The sequence below is a fragment of the Antedon bifida genome, chromosome 3 (assembly GCF_963402885.1).
Source record: "Antedon bifida chromosome 3, ecAntBifi1.1, whole genome shotgun sequence".
Lineage (NCBI taxonomy): Eukaryota > Metazoa > Echinodermata > Crinoidea > Comatulida > Antedonidae > Antedon > Antedon bifida.
Window position 1 is genome coordinate 12121166 of NC_136228.1, and position 16020 is coordinate 12137185.

The window sequence follows — 16020 nt, forward strand, 5'->3', positions numbered from 1 at the left end:
CTAGAAGGGTAAACAAACTCTAATGGACATAATTAGTTTAATGCATTGTGAGAATTAGCTGTTACTGAATATCAACTTGATCTTCTATATAATAATAATAACTTTTTTTTTTTCAATTAATATATGAATACACAAAATATCAGATAAGTAATTCATGCTTACCATATCAACTATTAAGCAATTAATGTATAGCTCCATGAAACAGCACTAATATATGAAATATTTAAATACAAGCAATTTAGGCCTAAAATAGCTGGAATTATTATTATAACAGATATTATTGTATTTATATATCTTTCTTATGTTCCTAAAGTCTAGGGACCAATTGGACTCCTCATTTGTGTTCATAAGTACTAGTACTAGTTATTCCAGGTGGCTTGATTTTGAACTTGACATTTGAATAACAACTGAAACATTGAGAAATTCTCAACCTTACTTGTTTTGTAAATACATCACTCAACTCTACTAGTGTTTATAAGGCCAGCCGCCGTGCAAACCTTCAAACATTTTTAATATTTGTCATCTCAATGTTCATCATTGGTTCAATGAAATATACATATTACAAGCCTATAAATAGACCATGACAAGTTCTTTTTAGTTCAATCATAAAAACATCTGCAAACAAAAATACAATTGAAAAAAATAATCTATTTTTATAAGAATATTAATATTGTTGAGTGCGTTGTATTGGAATCTGTTAACGCCTGTTATTGTTTCGTCGTAACTCAGAATAGCTCTTTTGTCTACCTTTGATGTAATCCTTTGTCACTTCTCATCGGAAGAGAAATTGATTAGTGAAATAAAAGTCTTAATTCAGCTTTCATTTCCTGTCTGAAATGCTGGTGTCTTCATTCCGTGTTTCATTGCTTGCAGCATTTTATTGTGATAATATGGTAATGTTATTCCAGACATTTTCACTACAGTGCATAATGAAGGTGACAAAGAGTCTAATTGTCACTATAGTCATAATTTATTGTCATCATCATAATTTTTTATCACTGTCAGTGACATAATATTGTTTTGTTCTTGCTTTTTATTTATTTATTATAAACAAAAGTTTAATCATACAGTAGATTCCTAATTTTATATTCTATTTTATGCCAAGCTTACCTGGATAAACCGACAATAGCCCATGCTCTCCAGAGGGAGGGCTTAGATATGAAAAGTAAAAAGTTCTAGAACACCCCTGTACCATAATGAACTAGTCTGCAACCATGCCTTCATGTGGGAATGTACCACCGTCATCATTATTTTCAACATACTGTAATAATTTATATATATATATATAACTTAAATATTCTTGTTTTCAAACAATCATAAAATAAGTAACTCTTTATTTCAGTTTCTACTGATGAGTTCTGTTCTTCACAAAAGAACCGATTATAAAAATGGTTCTAAAAACCAAAATTTATTCTGACTTTGATCACCAAAAATGTTTGTAAAATAACTTAAATGACACCAAGTAAATGAGCATTTTTCTTTCTTTTCTTTTCAATTATATCAAATAGAAAGTTTCCAAATAACTATTATTTATTAATTTTTGAAAGAAATGTAAAGTAATTTATATAACTTAATAATGTTTTATAATAATATTTATATTTTCGTGTCTATTTTCCTAGCTTCTGAATTAAGCAAAGCAAAGTTATTTTCTCGGTTTGAGAACGCAATAAAGATTATACTGATTATACATTAGTAGACTGGTATTTATTTTCATTGCAAATCAGTTGATTTCATTTAGTTTTATTTGCTTTAGTGTACAGCGTATTTTAATAGGCAGGTAGTGAAACCAAAGCATTGAATGGGCATCTGACCCTGATCACAAAGTAGTTGAACTCCTACAAATGTTGAATTATTCGCAAGCAACAGATTGTACAAAGACATTTTTATTTGCGTTTTCTTGTTGATATTGTTCAGTCCTGGCTTAAGATTTGTTACCCACAGGCGACATGTTGTTCAGGTTTATTTCCTGCAGAGAATTATAAGATTGTGGTTTTAGGCATTGTATAAATGCGAATGCATTTTTGTGAATTGAAGGCTTCTTGCAATCAATCAAAGTAATGTAAACAGGTGTCTAACCGGTCTTATATGGATGATACATTTCTATGAAATAGTCCTTACAGCATTAATGATTTCATGATATTAATGTAGTGCTATTAAATCTATATTGAGCTGTAGAGATTAGTGTAAGCTCAATGATTTAGTTAGCTAGAAATAATGGCTCGTAGGTAAACCAATGACTTGTTTCTGCTGTGAGAAAATAACCGATTAATGAATTATCCCAATTTCTTGGCAGGAACAATATTTGGACATTTTCTTATGTTGCGTTGGTTATGTTGCGTTTTGTCTCTAGTTCCGCATCTAGTTCCGATTTAATACACCTGGTTGCAGTAACAAGTCTAATATTCACCTAATCATTTGGGAACAGTCTGAAATGCATTGCCAAGAATGTAATGTTTTGAGGGGAAAATACATCTTTTACTGTATGTTTGTTTTTGTACAAATTTTTAAATTAACGAATACACTTGGAACTGTGAAGTGTAGCAGTACATGTAAAATAGACCAACCCAGTTACAGAAAGTGTACTACTGTACTATGACAAAATAGAAATGATATAGAAATGGTTTGGATTTAGAACTGCAAACATTCGCTTATTTTATTAAAAAAAGAAACCACAATTTTATCATAAGATTTTTATTCTATTTTATTACAAATTGATAAAAAGTAGGTTTTTGTTCAACTTTTTTTACATTTAAAATCTGGGTCAAGTAGTATTTCATAAACGATCTTGGTCGTAAAAGAAGACATAAAACGTTGTATTAATACTACTAATGCCTTGACTAATGGAAATGTTGGTATGCTAGTATTTTAACTGCTAATTGTATTTTATCTATAAAAGTAGATTTGTATGTAAATGATTAGCATTACAGAAATTCTCTAGTAATTGCTATCTTTTTAATCGGTAATAAAAACATCATGTACGTTTTAAGAATACTTTTTAAACATTTTGTTTAAAATTTGATCAAACTTGTTTTTGTTTCAATGATGCAGAATGTTAATTTAGTTATAGCAGTATCTTATTTTAATAGATATAGATAGATAATATATAGATTTCAATATTTTTGGTTTATAATAAATAGGAAAATAGAAATAAGTTACACTTTAATCAACTTCTAAATGAAACATCATCAAATGCAAGCATTGTGCTTACCTATTTGAAGTTTGATCGGAATGTAATAATTATAGTGGAATATCAAAATAGTTTTTGATATTGCTTTATTTAAAAAAAAGTATGTCCAAATCTTCCCGCGAAGTGGTGCTCACTGATTGGCACTTGTGAAACAAATGATCGGCAGTATGTTGCACTTTGTTGCGTCCCAAAGGTGTCCCCTCCCAAAGGTGTCCCCTAAATAGGGGTTTTATTGTATAAAAGAAAAGTAGACAATGAATGAGTTTAGTTTAGAATACAGTAGATTGCAAATTAATAAAATGCGCTAGGCTTTGAGGGGTGCTTTCATTGCTAGCTTGCTACCTGTATATTTGCGCTATTTAATGCAAGTAGGTCACATGTACAGTATTCCATCCATAATATAAAATATAAACAGTTTATTGTTGACCTTTGACCTAAATGAGGAGGTATCTCTGACATGAAGTAAGCAACCCAGCAGGAGAGGATAGATATTGGTTTCAGTGCATTCTCTGGATTCTTTATGTGGCCACACTAATGTTCCACAATGGCTGAGAGTAGAACTTATTAAATGCTTACAAAAACTTAATAATTGTACAAATATTTTTAAGGTTTAATGCACAAATCAGACATGGACCTGGTTGATATTAATCGTGAAACATTTATGGTTTTAATTAATAAATAATTTATATAATAAGTGGTTTAGTGCACCCTCGGTTTAGAAATGGTTCAAATCAAACCCTCCCTCCTTTAATTTTTTTCCAAGTATACAGTACAGTACCTCTATTTAAAATAAGAATGCAATAAAACCAGTTTAACCAATAATTTGTGAATTAGTTAAATAGGATAAAAGGTACATTGGACTTTTAGCTAAAGTAAAAGAAATGCCATCAGGCATGATAAAGTGGGCAGGCAGTGGTTGGTAAAATTAACTGGTGGAATTGAGCCTTGGTCAATATAGGCGGCAACTTGGTTAATTTGATCAAATCCAGTGCGATTTGATCAAGCCTTTAATCATTTACTGTATTAAATCTTGATATCAACTTTCAGTTTTGCTAGTGCTAAAATTAACAAATGTTTTAAATAAATTGAAGTGCTTTGAATTGATCTTTATATTGTTGTTTCCTATTTTATTTATATTCCGTTCTGTATATGGCAAGGTAAATAAAATTATACTGTTTATTCATGTTAGAACTAAAGATTTGTGATACTAATACAGTACAGTACAGTAGTAAGTTCAACAATAATAGCATTAAGTAAATCCAGTGCCTGTCTAATTATATAAATAAAGCCATACAGCAGAGTATCAACCCTTAATATTATGTAACACATGAATAAGAGTTAATCTGGATAGGATTAATTAGATAAAAGCGTTAAAAGTTGATTGTCCTGTTAGGAATGCCTGTCTGCCAGGATATATCTCAACTCTCATTTGTTCATTTGTTTAAAGCATCACCTGTGTAATTATGTATGACTCATCCTTTATCTGAATTCCATTGATGCTCTCCAACGTGGTGTAGCACCATTTAGCTAAACACCACCGTAATCTCATGTCTAGGACTTATTATACCTGCTTTACTGTGATCAGTCAATTGTCTAGGATATAGCTCTCTTAGGTAAGATTTAAATTCACACTTTGAGTGCAAAAGGCAGCTAAATTGTACAAAGCACCTATAAATGAATTGCTTGCTGATTCAAATGTGGTCAGTGGAGATGTTTAGTCTCCTCATTGTCTGTGAAATGCTGAATCGGTGCTTTAGTTTTCTGTAAAATTAATGTTTAAATTCTCTCCTGTGAAATTAGTTGAATTCTTCAAGGAGCAATGAGTACGGATAATACCTAGATGTGTACACATTTGTGAAGTAGCTTTCTTTATAATTCATGTTGTGTTTGAACATAATATCTCTATGGTTTGAACCTACATTTGTGAGTTTGACATGTTTTTCGTTCAACATTTTCTACTTTATGTAACCCGAGTCTGAAACTAATTATTGGTTTTAGCACGTTCTTATATTCTGTTAAATTTATTCAACATGTTTTGAAATAACAAAGCATTCCACATTTAAAACAGGTCATACTTTTTTTTTCATACAAACAAAAAAGTTTATTTCAGTCAATGTCAGATATAAAATCTACAGTTTAAGTCGAGAGTACAGTAAATTATTTTACTTCTTGAGATAAAATGAGTTTAGTATACAAAAAATAACTTCTCATCTAAACTTTAAAATGAGATTGTAATACAATACACATATTCATTTATTTCATTTGTTCGGTCAGTAAAATACAATAAAATGTGGGAATGATTTTCCATCTTGTTGCTTGGTGTGCGCCATGAAAACGAAAGTGTTTTTTAACGATTGGGAGAAACCCTGGAAGAAGAGATTTTCATGGTGTGGGTCATTATCCACTATTTTATCATGTTTTTAGTGGGGTTTCCCATAATTTAAGGCCAAATTATTATTTTTTTTTACACTATATATAGCATTTATACGGCCATACTGCGTTGAAACACCGGTTCTCGTCAGATCACCGAAGTTAAGCAACGTTGGGCCCGGTTGCAATCTGGATGGGAGACCGTCTAGAAATCGCGGCGGGTGCTGTATATACTGGAGAGTGATGGTGTAATGGTAATATCGGACTAGCATGTGATAGGCATGGGTTCGAGGTTATCTGTACCATACTAATTGCATCCTTAGGCAAGCTGCTTTACTCTCATTGCCTCGTCCTTCGGATGGGATGTAAAGCCGTTGGTCCTGTGTACTTAACAGTGCACGTTAAAGAACTTGGTACACTATTCGAAAAGAGTAGGGGATCGTCTCCCGGTGTGCTGATCTGGTTGGCGCTGCACTGCTGGCTGCAGTGGGTCCGTGGAGGGCCTAATCCGAATTTCCTCAGTTTCCAGTTAAGCTTGAGGACAAATATGAATACCTTTACCTTTTTTACCTTTATTTAAATTGGATGGCATTCTAGTACATAAATATACGTACGATTTAACATACCTTTTTAATTCATTTTTGAGAGGCCATCATGTACAGTAGTGGAACTTTGTATATTATTCTTGAGCTAATTTTGAAGCATTCCACAAAATAATGAATCTCAAAAAGTCATTACAGTTTGATTAAAAATTGTATTGATGTTGCTGAAAACTGTGTCTTGCTTTGTAATTTTAGAGGTATATTGTGGCGTCGTTAACGACATGATCTAGGTCCTCTGCTACATTTACAAACTTAGTCTTTGTCATTACTTGATTTATTTTCTCATTATATTTGATATACAACTTACAGTGACACACCTTTCGTAGTTTATAATCTACTTTCTATTGTTACAATTTGCGCATTTTTCTCAGACGTCGCCTCAAGTAATAACTACTCTACTTTTCACATTCATGTAAACTTTTTCAGCACATATACAAAGTAGTAGTAGTCTTTCTAATAAAATAATGGTTACCCCATGTTAGTTTCCATGTAGTTTTTTTAAGTTAACCACTTCATTTTACAATAATAATAATGTTTTATACATTTTTAATGATGATTATTTTTTCAAACTGTAAGTTTTTAACTTTTTCTTTGACCTAAATATGAGGTCAACTTCTTTTGTCTCAATGTCATTTTTAAGCATGTACAACAGTAATGCAAGTTCATTATTTAGGAACAAGGATTGATCATAAAGTAAACACACAGTTCATTGTGTATATATACAGAAATAGGCATAAAAGACTTGTTTCGTTTTAGTAACTATAAAAAAATAAACATCTATTGTCCTAAGCAAGCTCTTTGAAGTTTCAATTTAAAAGCTGAGTGTGTACTTAAGAAATGGGCATCAAAAGCCTGTTTCACCTTGTGACGACTGAAAAATAAACATGGGAATCCTTTGTGCCATGCTTAGCCCTGCAAAGTTTCAATTTAAAAGTTCATAAAGAACCGTAGTAATTGAGAACCATATTGATCTTAACAAGGTGCCAATAGAAGTTTTAAATTAGCCCAAGTTCATTCAGTCTGTAAATTGTGTTACACAGTATAACTAATATAGGTGACAAGTATGCAAAAAGACTTGGGATTGACTTTCATAAAGAATATTAAATGTTGGTAAGATGATATTGGTAATACCTTTAACAAGACATAAAAGATCAAATAAAACTAGTTTTTTGAGCCGTTGGCTGTGATGCTTGATGAACTACAAATGTTGCATCTACTGTAGGCCTAAAGAACAATTCTGTACTACTGTAGGCCTATCACTTACTTGGCACACATTTTACCTATTTTATCAAAAAGAATTTAATGTGTTTTTTCTTTTTTTACTAAGATTTGGTGGTGAAAATGTGAAAGTCATAATCATTGCTTTAAAATAATTGATAATGTAGTTAATTTTATTTTCCCACCTCCTCATTTCTGAGCAGATTTCTTTAAATCTAAAGTGTTACTCGACTGTCAGAACAGAATATTGGATAATAATTGATAATATATCTAATATGAACAACCCATTTTTTATTACTTTTGCTGGCACCAAAATTCATCAGCGATTTATGTCAGTTTTTACAATACAACCCATATTGGCCTGGTTGTGAAGGCAAATATGCTATGACAACTGTGATCTAATTGACCTGCAATGTTTTGGATTTTGACTCTTTATTGTTTTTCAGAATGTAAACAAAGCATTGTGGGGTGTACTGTATGGTATTGTGTAGAAAGTGCAACCAACAGGTCAAAGTTAAACGAGATTAGGATGAAGGGTACAGTTAGGTTGTTATCAATGTTTTCATTTGGTTGGGATCTACTGTATATTATTGCAGGCCCATTTGGGATTGTTTTTAGGCCTATTTACTGCTTTTCTCCTATTTAAAATGTGTGCTGGGTTCATTTGAACTTTCAACTTCCTCTTTCTCCTAGCTGTGATAAAAATAATTAGGGACGTGAGGAAGACTTTTTTAAATAGTCCCTTTCACTAAATTGCCAGTGGACCAATACAAGGTATTGGCGGGCAAAACATTTCAATCTACCTACCTATCTATCTTCTTTGGACCCTTTGGCCCATAAGGCTGCAAGATCTTGCTATGCCAACGCAACCTAGCAAAAGGTTTAGCTTGGTTCCTTGATTTCCATCTGATGTTCTGTCTTTTTCTAGCATCCATCTCCATGTTGTTTTTGGACGTCCAACTTTTCTCCTCCTTTCTGGACACCTTAATTTGTATCTGCTCCATCACAATTGAATTTTGAAAAAATGTTATGCAAAAATCAAAGCAAAATGTTTTCATTAAAAATGATAACAATCGCACTTCATAATGATTGATGCGATGTCAAGAAATTAATTTCTGGCGCTGGGACATACTATCAATTATTACCATAAAGATGATGATTGTGAACACCAAACTCTCACACACAATATGCTTCAATTAAAAGCAATATTTCAAGTACAGTATATTGTTAGGAGAAAATGCTTTTGAAACTTTGAAAAAAGAAGTTTGGTAATTTGTAGTTAAACAAATTGTCCTGCAACCTGACTGAAACTGATTTATCATTATAATTTAAATTGTTGGTAAATATGTAAAATTATTGTACAGATGTTACATTCACTAATACATGAATGGTATAATTAATTACGTCAAATAGATAGATACGTACATGTAATTTTATAACAACATTTATTTATATTTTATTTTGTGTTAACAATTCATTCACTATCTTGACGTTTTCCAACTTGCTGGGATGATAGGATAAAAAGAGATAGTTTTCAAATAAATATAGAATAATCGGTGACACAAAGCATTTCAAAGCAAATTAAACTTATCTACTGGTAACCATAAGTAGTATAACATGGAAATCAAGTATTATGGTTATATTTAATTTATAAAACATCAGTTTATCATCAAGAGTAAATGCCTAATTTGCCTTTATAGGAAGAAATAATGTTAAAAATTCAATTCCACATTTACAATGAAATTGTTAACACTACTCCCAACAGACGGTAAAACATCAGTAGAATATATTAATATTTTATACGCATGGATAATTCCAAGATGATTCATAATATTACATATTCTACTTGGATTTACACGGTAATCACTACAGATGGATGTTTGGTCCATTTCGATTGCTTTTAAATGATTGTGTATAATATTACCATGTGCTGATTTCATCAACGATATACTGAATAGAAATTCCATGATTCAATATTCGGACCAGTCCATAGTGTTTTTTGTTTTTCCATTTGCTTTCTAATTGTTTGTCATTCTTCTTGATTATTTTAAGATGTAAAAAAAGATAAATATTTAAAATCAATTTAAATAGACCATTTTGTATTTTTAATGATGTTATTCATAATTTGTGTCTATATAGTCTTAAGTTATTAATTAAATATTTTTAATTTTGATTTGATTGTAATTTTTTTTTTATTAGAATGAATTGATCTAAATCACAATTTTCTAAATATTTTTGTTTCCTTTTTCTGTTTGTTTTATATTCAAACATTGTTGTTTTTACAAGTTGTTGGATTAAAGTAAAACAAAGATTACATAATAATATCAAAAGAATAAAAGTATTTCACAATTAACGTTCACTTTGTACTATCTAATAAAAGTTTCTTGGAATACCTGACATTCTCAGACATGGATACTTCTCATCTACCTCACAACCCGGAAACGTTTCCAGTATGTGTGATATAAATAAGGAAACAGAATACTCATCAGGAGTTAAGATAAACATTACACAGTGTGCTATATTCCAATAGGAATACAGTTGCTAGCAAGTAGCTTTGCCACGCTGGAAGTAATCAATATAAAGACATAATTAATCAAAGAGATACGGGCGTTAGTCCCGACTCCTGCTTCTATTGATTTTTCTCTCTCTTCTCATTGTATTGTAGGTCGTTGAACTAGTTGATCTACGATGAGTGAATTACAATAAGCATACATTTCCACTGTGTGCAATAAAGTGGTGTGATGAGCAGTGTATTGCAAACAAGAGGTACAGAAGACGCAAACGTACAGGAATTTTAGCAATCAGGGAATTTATACAAATTTCACGGTAAGATTGTTCGTGTAATTAGTATTGCATTACACTGTTTAGTGGTCAATTTTGTTGTTATGTTGGTCATTATCTTGTACTAGATCGGGTGATGCGTCCTGGTTCTGATGACTTTGTTTAGCTTGCTTCATTCCCGTATACAGTAGCATTAGTACGATGTAGATAATTCGTTTAGATTCCATATCATAGAAATAAGGCCAAATAAAAAAGAACTTGTTAAGCGTCAACCTATGAATAGATTTCTGGGGAGAGAAGAAGGGCGTTTTTCCCCCAATAGGTCATCGACATTGATTTACTACTTTGTTACCAGAGAGAGTACAGTACTATATGTCCGTAATTTGACCGAATTTCTGTAGAAGCATGTAGTAATTACAGACGTTCCGTAGTACTTACAAAGTGGCTACCGGTATTTGTGATGTGTATGTATAGTATCTTCAGAATTCTTTTAGATTCCCGCAAAAGAATGCTGCTTTCCACCAAAAAAAAAACACCTAATTTTATTTACAAATATTTCTATTTATTTATTACAAATGTTTAATACAGTACGTTGAAATTTAATCAAGTAGAGTAGGTTATTATTATAAAGGATTCCATAAATCATTAAACATTGCTGTAGGCCAGAGCAGTCGCCATGCAGTTTGAATGGCGTCTTGATTCTATCACAGAAAAATAAAAAACTCTTTTAATAGTGTAGTATTACTCCTTTTCTGTAAAAATGGTTATAGATGGTGAAATATTAATTGTATGAAAACTATTTGAATGAGTATAACCTAGTTTGAATGAGTATAACCTAGTTTGAATGAGTTTAACACCGTTAGAATTAGTATAACCCAATTTGAATGAGGATATTGAAATGAGTATACTGTATAACCTAGTTTGAATGAGTATAACCTAGTTTGAATGAGTATAACACCGTTAGAATTAGTATAACCCAATTTGAATGAGGATATTGAAATGAGTATACTGTATAACGTTGTTTGAATGAGTATAACCTAGTTTGAATGAGGATAACCCAATTTGAATTAAGATAACCCAATCTGAATGAAGATAACTATATTTACCCAGAAGGGCAGAGCGTACTAATTGCAGGTGATGTACAGGTGTCGGTTCTTAATTTTAAATATGATGATGTTCTCTCCTTGGTTAAACATATACCTGTATTCTCTCAAACTGATCACCCTCGTTATAAAGAATACACTTCCATCCAATATACTGTACGTTTGAGTAGGGGATCATCTCCCAGTGTGCTGATCTGCTGGCTGCCGTGGGTCTGTGGAGGGTCTATAATTCAAATTTCCTCAGTTTCCAGTTAAACTTGAGGACCAGAGTAAATACCTTACAGTTAAAGTCCTCATGAAAATATAGAATTTTATTTCTATATTATTTATTAATAAAAATCAAATGGCAACAATAATTGCTTTTTAAAACAATATTTTACCTATTAATTAATGTGTACGGCTCAAATCAACTACTGTACAGTACTGTAAGTATACATATAAAAAATGATTTATTTTCAATGGACACTTTTATATCATACTTTATGAACTGTGGGAATTTTATTTTATTCTTTTGACTATAAAGTCAAGGTTAATTTGTGTGTTGACTCAATTTGTTTTATTATTGTGTTATTGAATTGTAACTACAATGTAGCCCCAGTCAGTTTAAACGTTGTATACAGTATTTAGTAGACAGTATGGTAGTCTATAGAATTCAATATACACGTTTATTGACATTACACTATTCAATTGAATCAAGTCTGAATCTCTATGATTTAAAGATTATTGCCTATTGTTAAAATTTAAACTTTGAAACGAATATTTGAGACATATTTATTGATCTATATCTTTTTTGTTTGCTTATTGAACGATAATAAGACTATTATTGCATTTTGCAAAACAGCGATTTATTCTTTCTTCGGGCCAGTAATCTTTTTGTTTGTTAATAGATTTCTCACCCTTATTAAAGTATTAATTGTATCTAATCTCAAACCTTTCTGCTTGATTTCTTTATGCTACAACCAATGTTTATGAGTTGAATGTGTAGAATATTTTTCATGAGCAGAAATATTGACAGTTTTAATATTCAACAAAATATTCTCCCAATAAATGTTTTCCCAATCATCGAATATACTGTATATTGATAACTTTCATAATTTGAACCATGCAAAAAGAGCCGCTCAGAATTTGGCTGAGAAGCTAAGAAATCATAGGTATCCTGAATACAGCAATGTTGCCATTATTCACACTATTCTCTAATTAACCATTAACCAGCGTTAACCATTGAAATAGGTGAAAATAACCAATAGTATGTGATATGAAATCAACCAATCAAATGACAGGCCTGTAGCCAGGATTTTTTTTGCAGAGGGTTCTCTTTTTTCACAAAAAAATGGGCAAGTGCAAGCGTAAACTGAAGAACAGATAGATTTATATGTAGTACTAATAGCCTAGATGTAAATAATTTGCCTACTGGGTAGGTAGAATTGGCCTATTTACTAGCACTTTGCTGCTGGCTTCTCTATCTAGTTTGAAACTACTGTAGAACTAAACTTCAGGAAAAAGGGAGGGGGGGTCTTTTAAACCTTACAAACCCCCTGGCTATGGGATTGGAAGGATACACTTTGGTATGTTTATAGAAAAAAACAAATTTATAATTCATTTTTAGTAATTAGTGCAACAATACAGCAAAAACTGAGGTGTTTTTTTTAATACTAAACTGTTTTTTTTATATTTTTTGTTTATAATTTATAATAATTGCAATTCTCAATAAAAGTCTTAACTACAAGGTTATTAAAAAATCTTATAGTTAGTAGGAAAATAGTATTCCTTGACCTGACCGACTTTATGCTTGATTTTAATTTGTAATTATTATTTTTTCATTGATCAAGGATGTTGATACATACTTATTTATTTCTTTTAAGGCTTAAGGCTTTGTTGAAACATCTAGAAAATTGATCTTGTAGCGTGCTTGTTGTGATCGTACATGCTTTTCTCTTGTTATTTCTAATAATATTAAAAGGCTTTCCATTGAGGAGGAAGCATGTACAATCAATCCTATAATAATGTTATTTTTTTGTACAGGTATATGATATTGAATTTATCATAAATGTGTACCAGTTGAAGGTTTTCCTTTAAGGCTGTCAATGATCATTGTACAATTTTTTTATACTTAGCAGCATTCGTACAGGTTGTGGAAAGTTATAATTCAATTCTGTGTGCCCCTTTTTGAAGGTCCTGCTGAATATGACTTTAGTTTTGGAAAAGTTTTTGAAATATTTAAAAATATGTAAAATTTGAATGAAGAAAGTGTTTTCAAATAAATGTTAATGCCTGAAACATTTAAATGTTTTTAGTATTGTTAACTTAATGCCTTGGAATTTATGTTTTGGAAAAGTTATGGGGATTGTTTTCACTTAAGAGTCAAAGTGTATATACTGTATTGACATTTTGCTCAATTTCTAGGCACTTGCACATAATCTGTTATTCATTTACTGGATCCACAAAATGCAACAGCATGTGTGTTGATAATGCTGCAATCACATTCAATGAAAATATGAATAAATAAAAATTGTTTTCTTCAAATTTGTGAAGAATATGCGTTGATTCTGTTATTTTATACAATCAGATTAATACTAGGCTCACGCAAAAGTTGGTGAAATGTTTGTCTGCCAAAACAAAATTTTCAAGGAGCTTGCCATTGGCGACGAGTTGATCAGCTACTACAAGTTATTGTATGCTAATATTGTATGATATTCTACTTTACAACACTCAAGTATAAAGGCGTCCATATCATTTGTTTTTCAATTTGCACTTTCTTCTGAGCAGCTGGTTGACATTTATCTAATCCTGGACATTCAACATGCCCTACCTTGTGGTATTGCTGAATTAGTTTTTAATACAAAATAGGTTTGAACCAACAAAATACAAGATTATGTAACAGTAACACTTGATATCTGTAAATGGTAAATATGAGAGAATGTACAGTATCAGAAATGACCCTTCCATAGGCGGACCCAATGGTCCCAGAGTCCAATTTTGAAATTACAATGTAAAAGATAGGATCTGGATCTGCCACTGCCTTCCAACTTAAAATAGACCTGTTTCAACATTAAACTACTGGGACTTTTAATGATATTTTTAAATGATTATACTGTACTGTATATCAAACTTTGTCCCCTAAATGTGGTCCAGTGGAAGAGCACTAATATGTAATTTTGTCCACTCAAACAACAGAAGTCAATTAATGGTTGATTCTCAAGTTTATTGAATTAAAACATTAATATTTGTGTACTTATAAGAAATTAATTATTAGGCCAGATGATTTAATTGAGAATGGAGCCTTTGGGTGAACCTTCTTGGAACTTGCATCAATGTGTTTTCAATCATCAAAAGGCGAAGGTTAAACTTTCTTCTCTGCTCTGAATTATTTTTACCAATGAACTAATCACAACAAGTACGTGGCCTATTGGGCATTAATGACATCTGCTCCATTCCAAACATATCTTTCATACTATCAAAGTCTATGTCCAGTGAAGATCTTGAGTAAATGTTTCTACTGCAAAAAATAATAACCAATTAATAAATCGTGTGAAGAAATTACCCGAAATTCTTTGCATCAGAAACGGCAGACAAATTTTCAATAACTGATTAAATGGCAGCGTGAAAATTTACTGTTAAAAACATCTAAACAATTGGGGGTTAGAACGCCATTTTATTTTAGCCGATTATCACTGTACATGATGATTTTACAATGCAAAATAACGGTTATTTGATGGAAATCTGTATTATCTTAAGCATTTGAATGCCTGATTGCATTGTATTCCGGGTGATGTTTTTCATTCTACTTATTTAAATGGTTATTTGGGAGCAAAACAATTGAGCAAAAAATGTCTTTGATACAGGTGCAAATTCCTGTCAAATGCCCTTTGATTATTGATTGTATGTTGATGATTACTATAATTATAAAACAACTGAAATATTTAGTTGACCCAATCAGTTGACCTGTGAATAAGTTAGTTGATTTATTTTGTTTTGATCAACCTGCTGTGAATTTATGGATTGTTTATGTGTACTGTTTGCCAGCCCTGTTTTTTATGGTTCTGTGTTAAAACTTACAGTTTGTAAATGGTTACATATTTCTCTAGTTTCCAATTTACAGGACTCTTTTGGCCTTCTGCTGTGATCTTCAGTTTTATATTAAAGACACTCTCCCTACGCTTTTCGATTTGCAACTATTTACACAAACTGAATTTTATGTCAAATTAAATATTATGGGCCTATTGCAATAATTTTGATTCGTCGTTAAATGGTTAAAAATTTAAAAAATAAATCGATTCTAATAATTTAAACAACCCGCTATACTGTAAATACCAGCATGCATCGTGTGCGCATTGATATTTTCGTTCCATTAATATCTTCTACATAAATAACTAAATAGTATCCTCATGAAATTAATCCTTTATTTTATTCTAACAATTATAAAAAGTTGACTTGGATTGAGTTGAATTACACGTGTTCTGCTTCAACGCTGTTGCATTAAAACCTAATTATATGGCTTTGCAAGTACAGTGTGAATTAACAAGCGCTTAAACTGTCTTGCTTCTAATAGCTTGAAATCTGGCACGTTGCCCTTGAAACCAATTCCAACTTGGTGCTGCTGATGTAATACATGCTTAAAAAATATGCAATTACTATTTAATACAAGGGATCTGAAAAGTAAGCTGTTAATGCTACCAGTTTTACTAATAAGCAATACTTATGTAAGCATGACCATTTAACAATTTAAATATTTGCTACTGTACTTGTTACTTCTTTACTT

General features: G+C 31.3%; 1 protein-coding gene and 1 pseudogene across 2 annotated transcripts in view; both read left to right on the forward strand.

Annotated features, from left to right (window-relative positions):
• Positions 1-16020, forward strand: part of LOC144838659 (discoidin domain-containing receptor 2-like) — a 77798-nt gene that overhangs the window by 982 nt on the left and 60796 nt on the right. The window contains exon 2 of one of the 2 annotated variants that reach the window (XM_078694089.1): positions 10043-10203. The gene's annotated coding sequence lies outside the window, so the exon portion shown is untranslated. Of the gene's footprint in view, positions 1-4781; positions 4801-10042; positions 10204-16020 lie in introns of those variants that run through there. The other variant, XM_078694090.1, reaches the window with a different exon arrangement.
• On the forward strand, positions 5670-5790 carry LOC144838895 (5S ribosomal RNA; annotated as a pseudogene).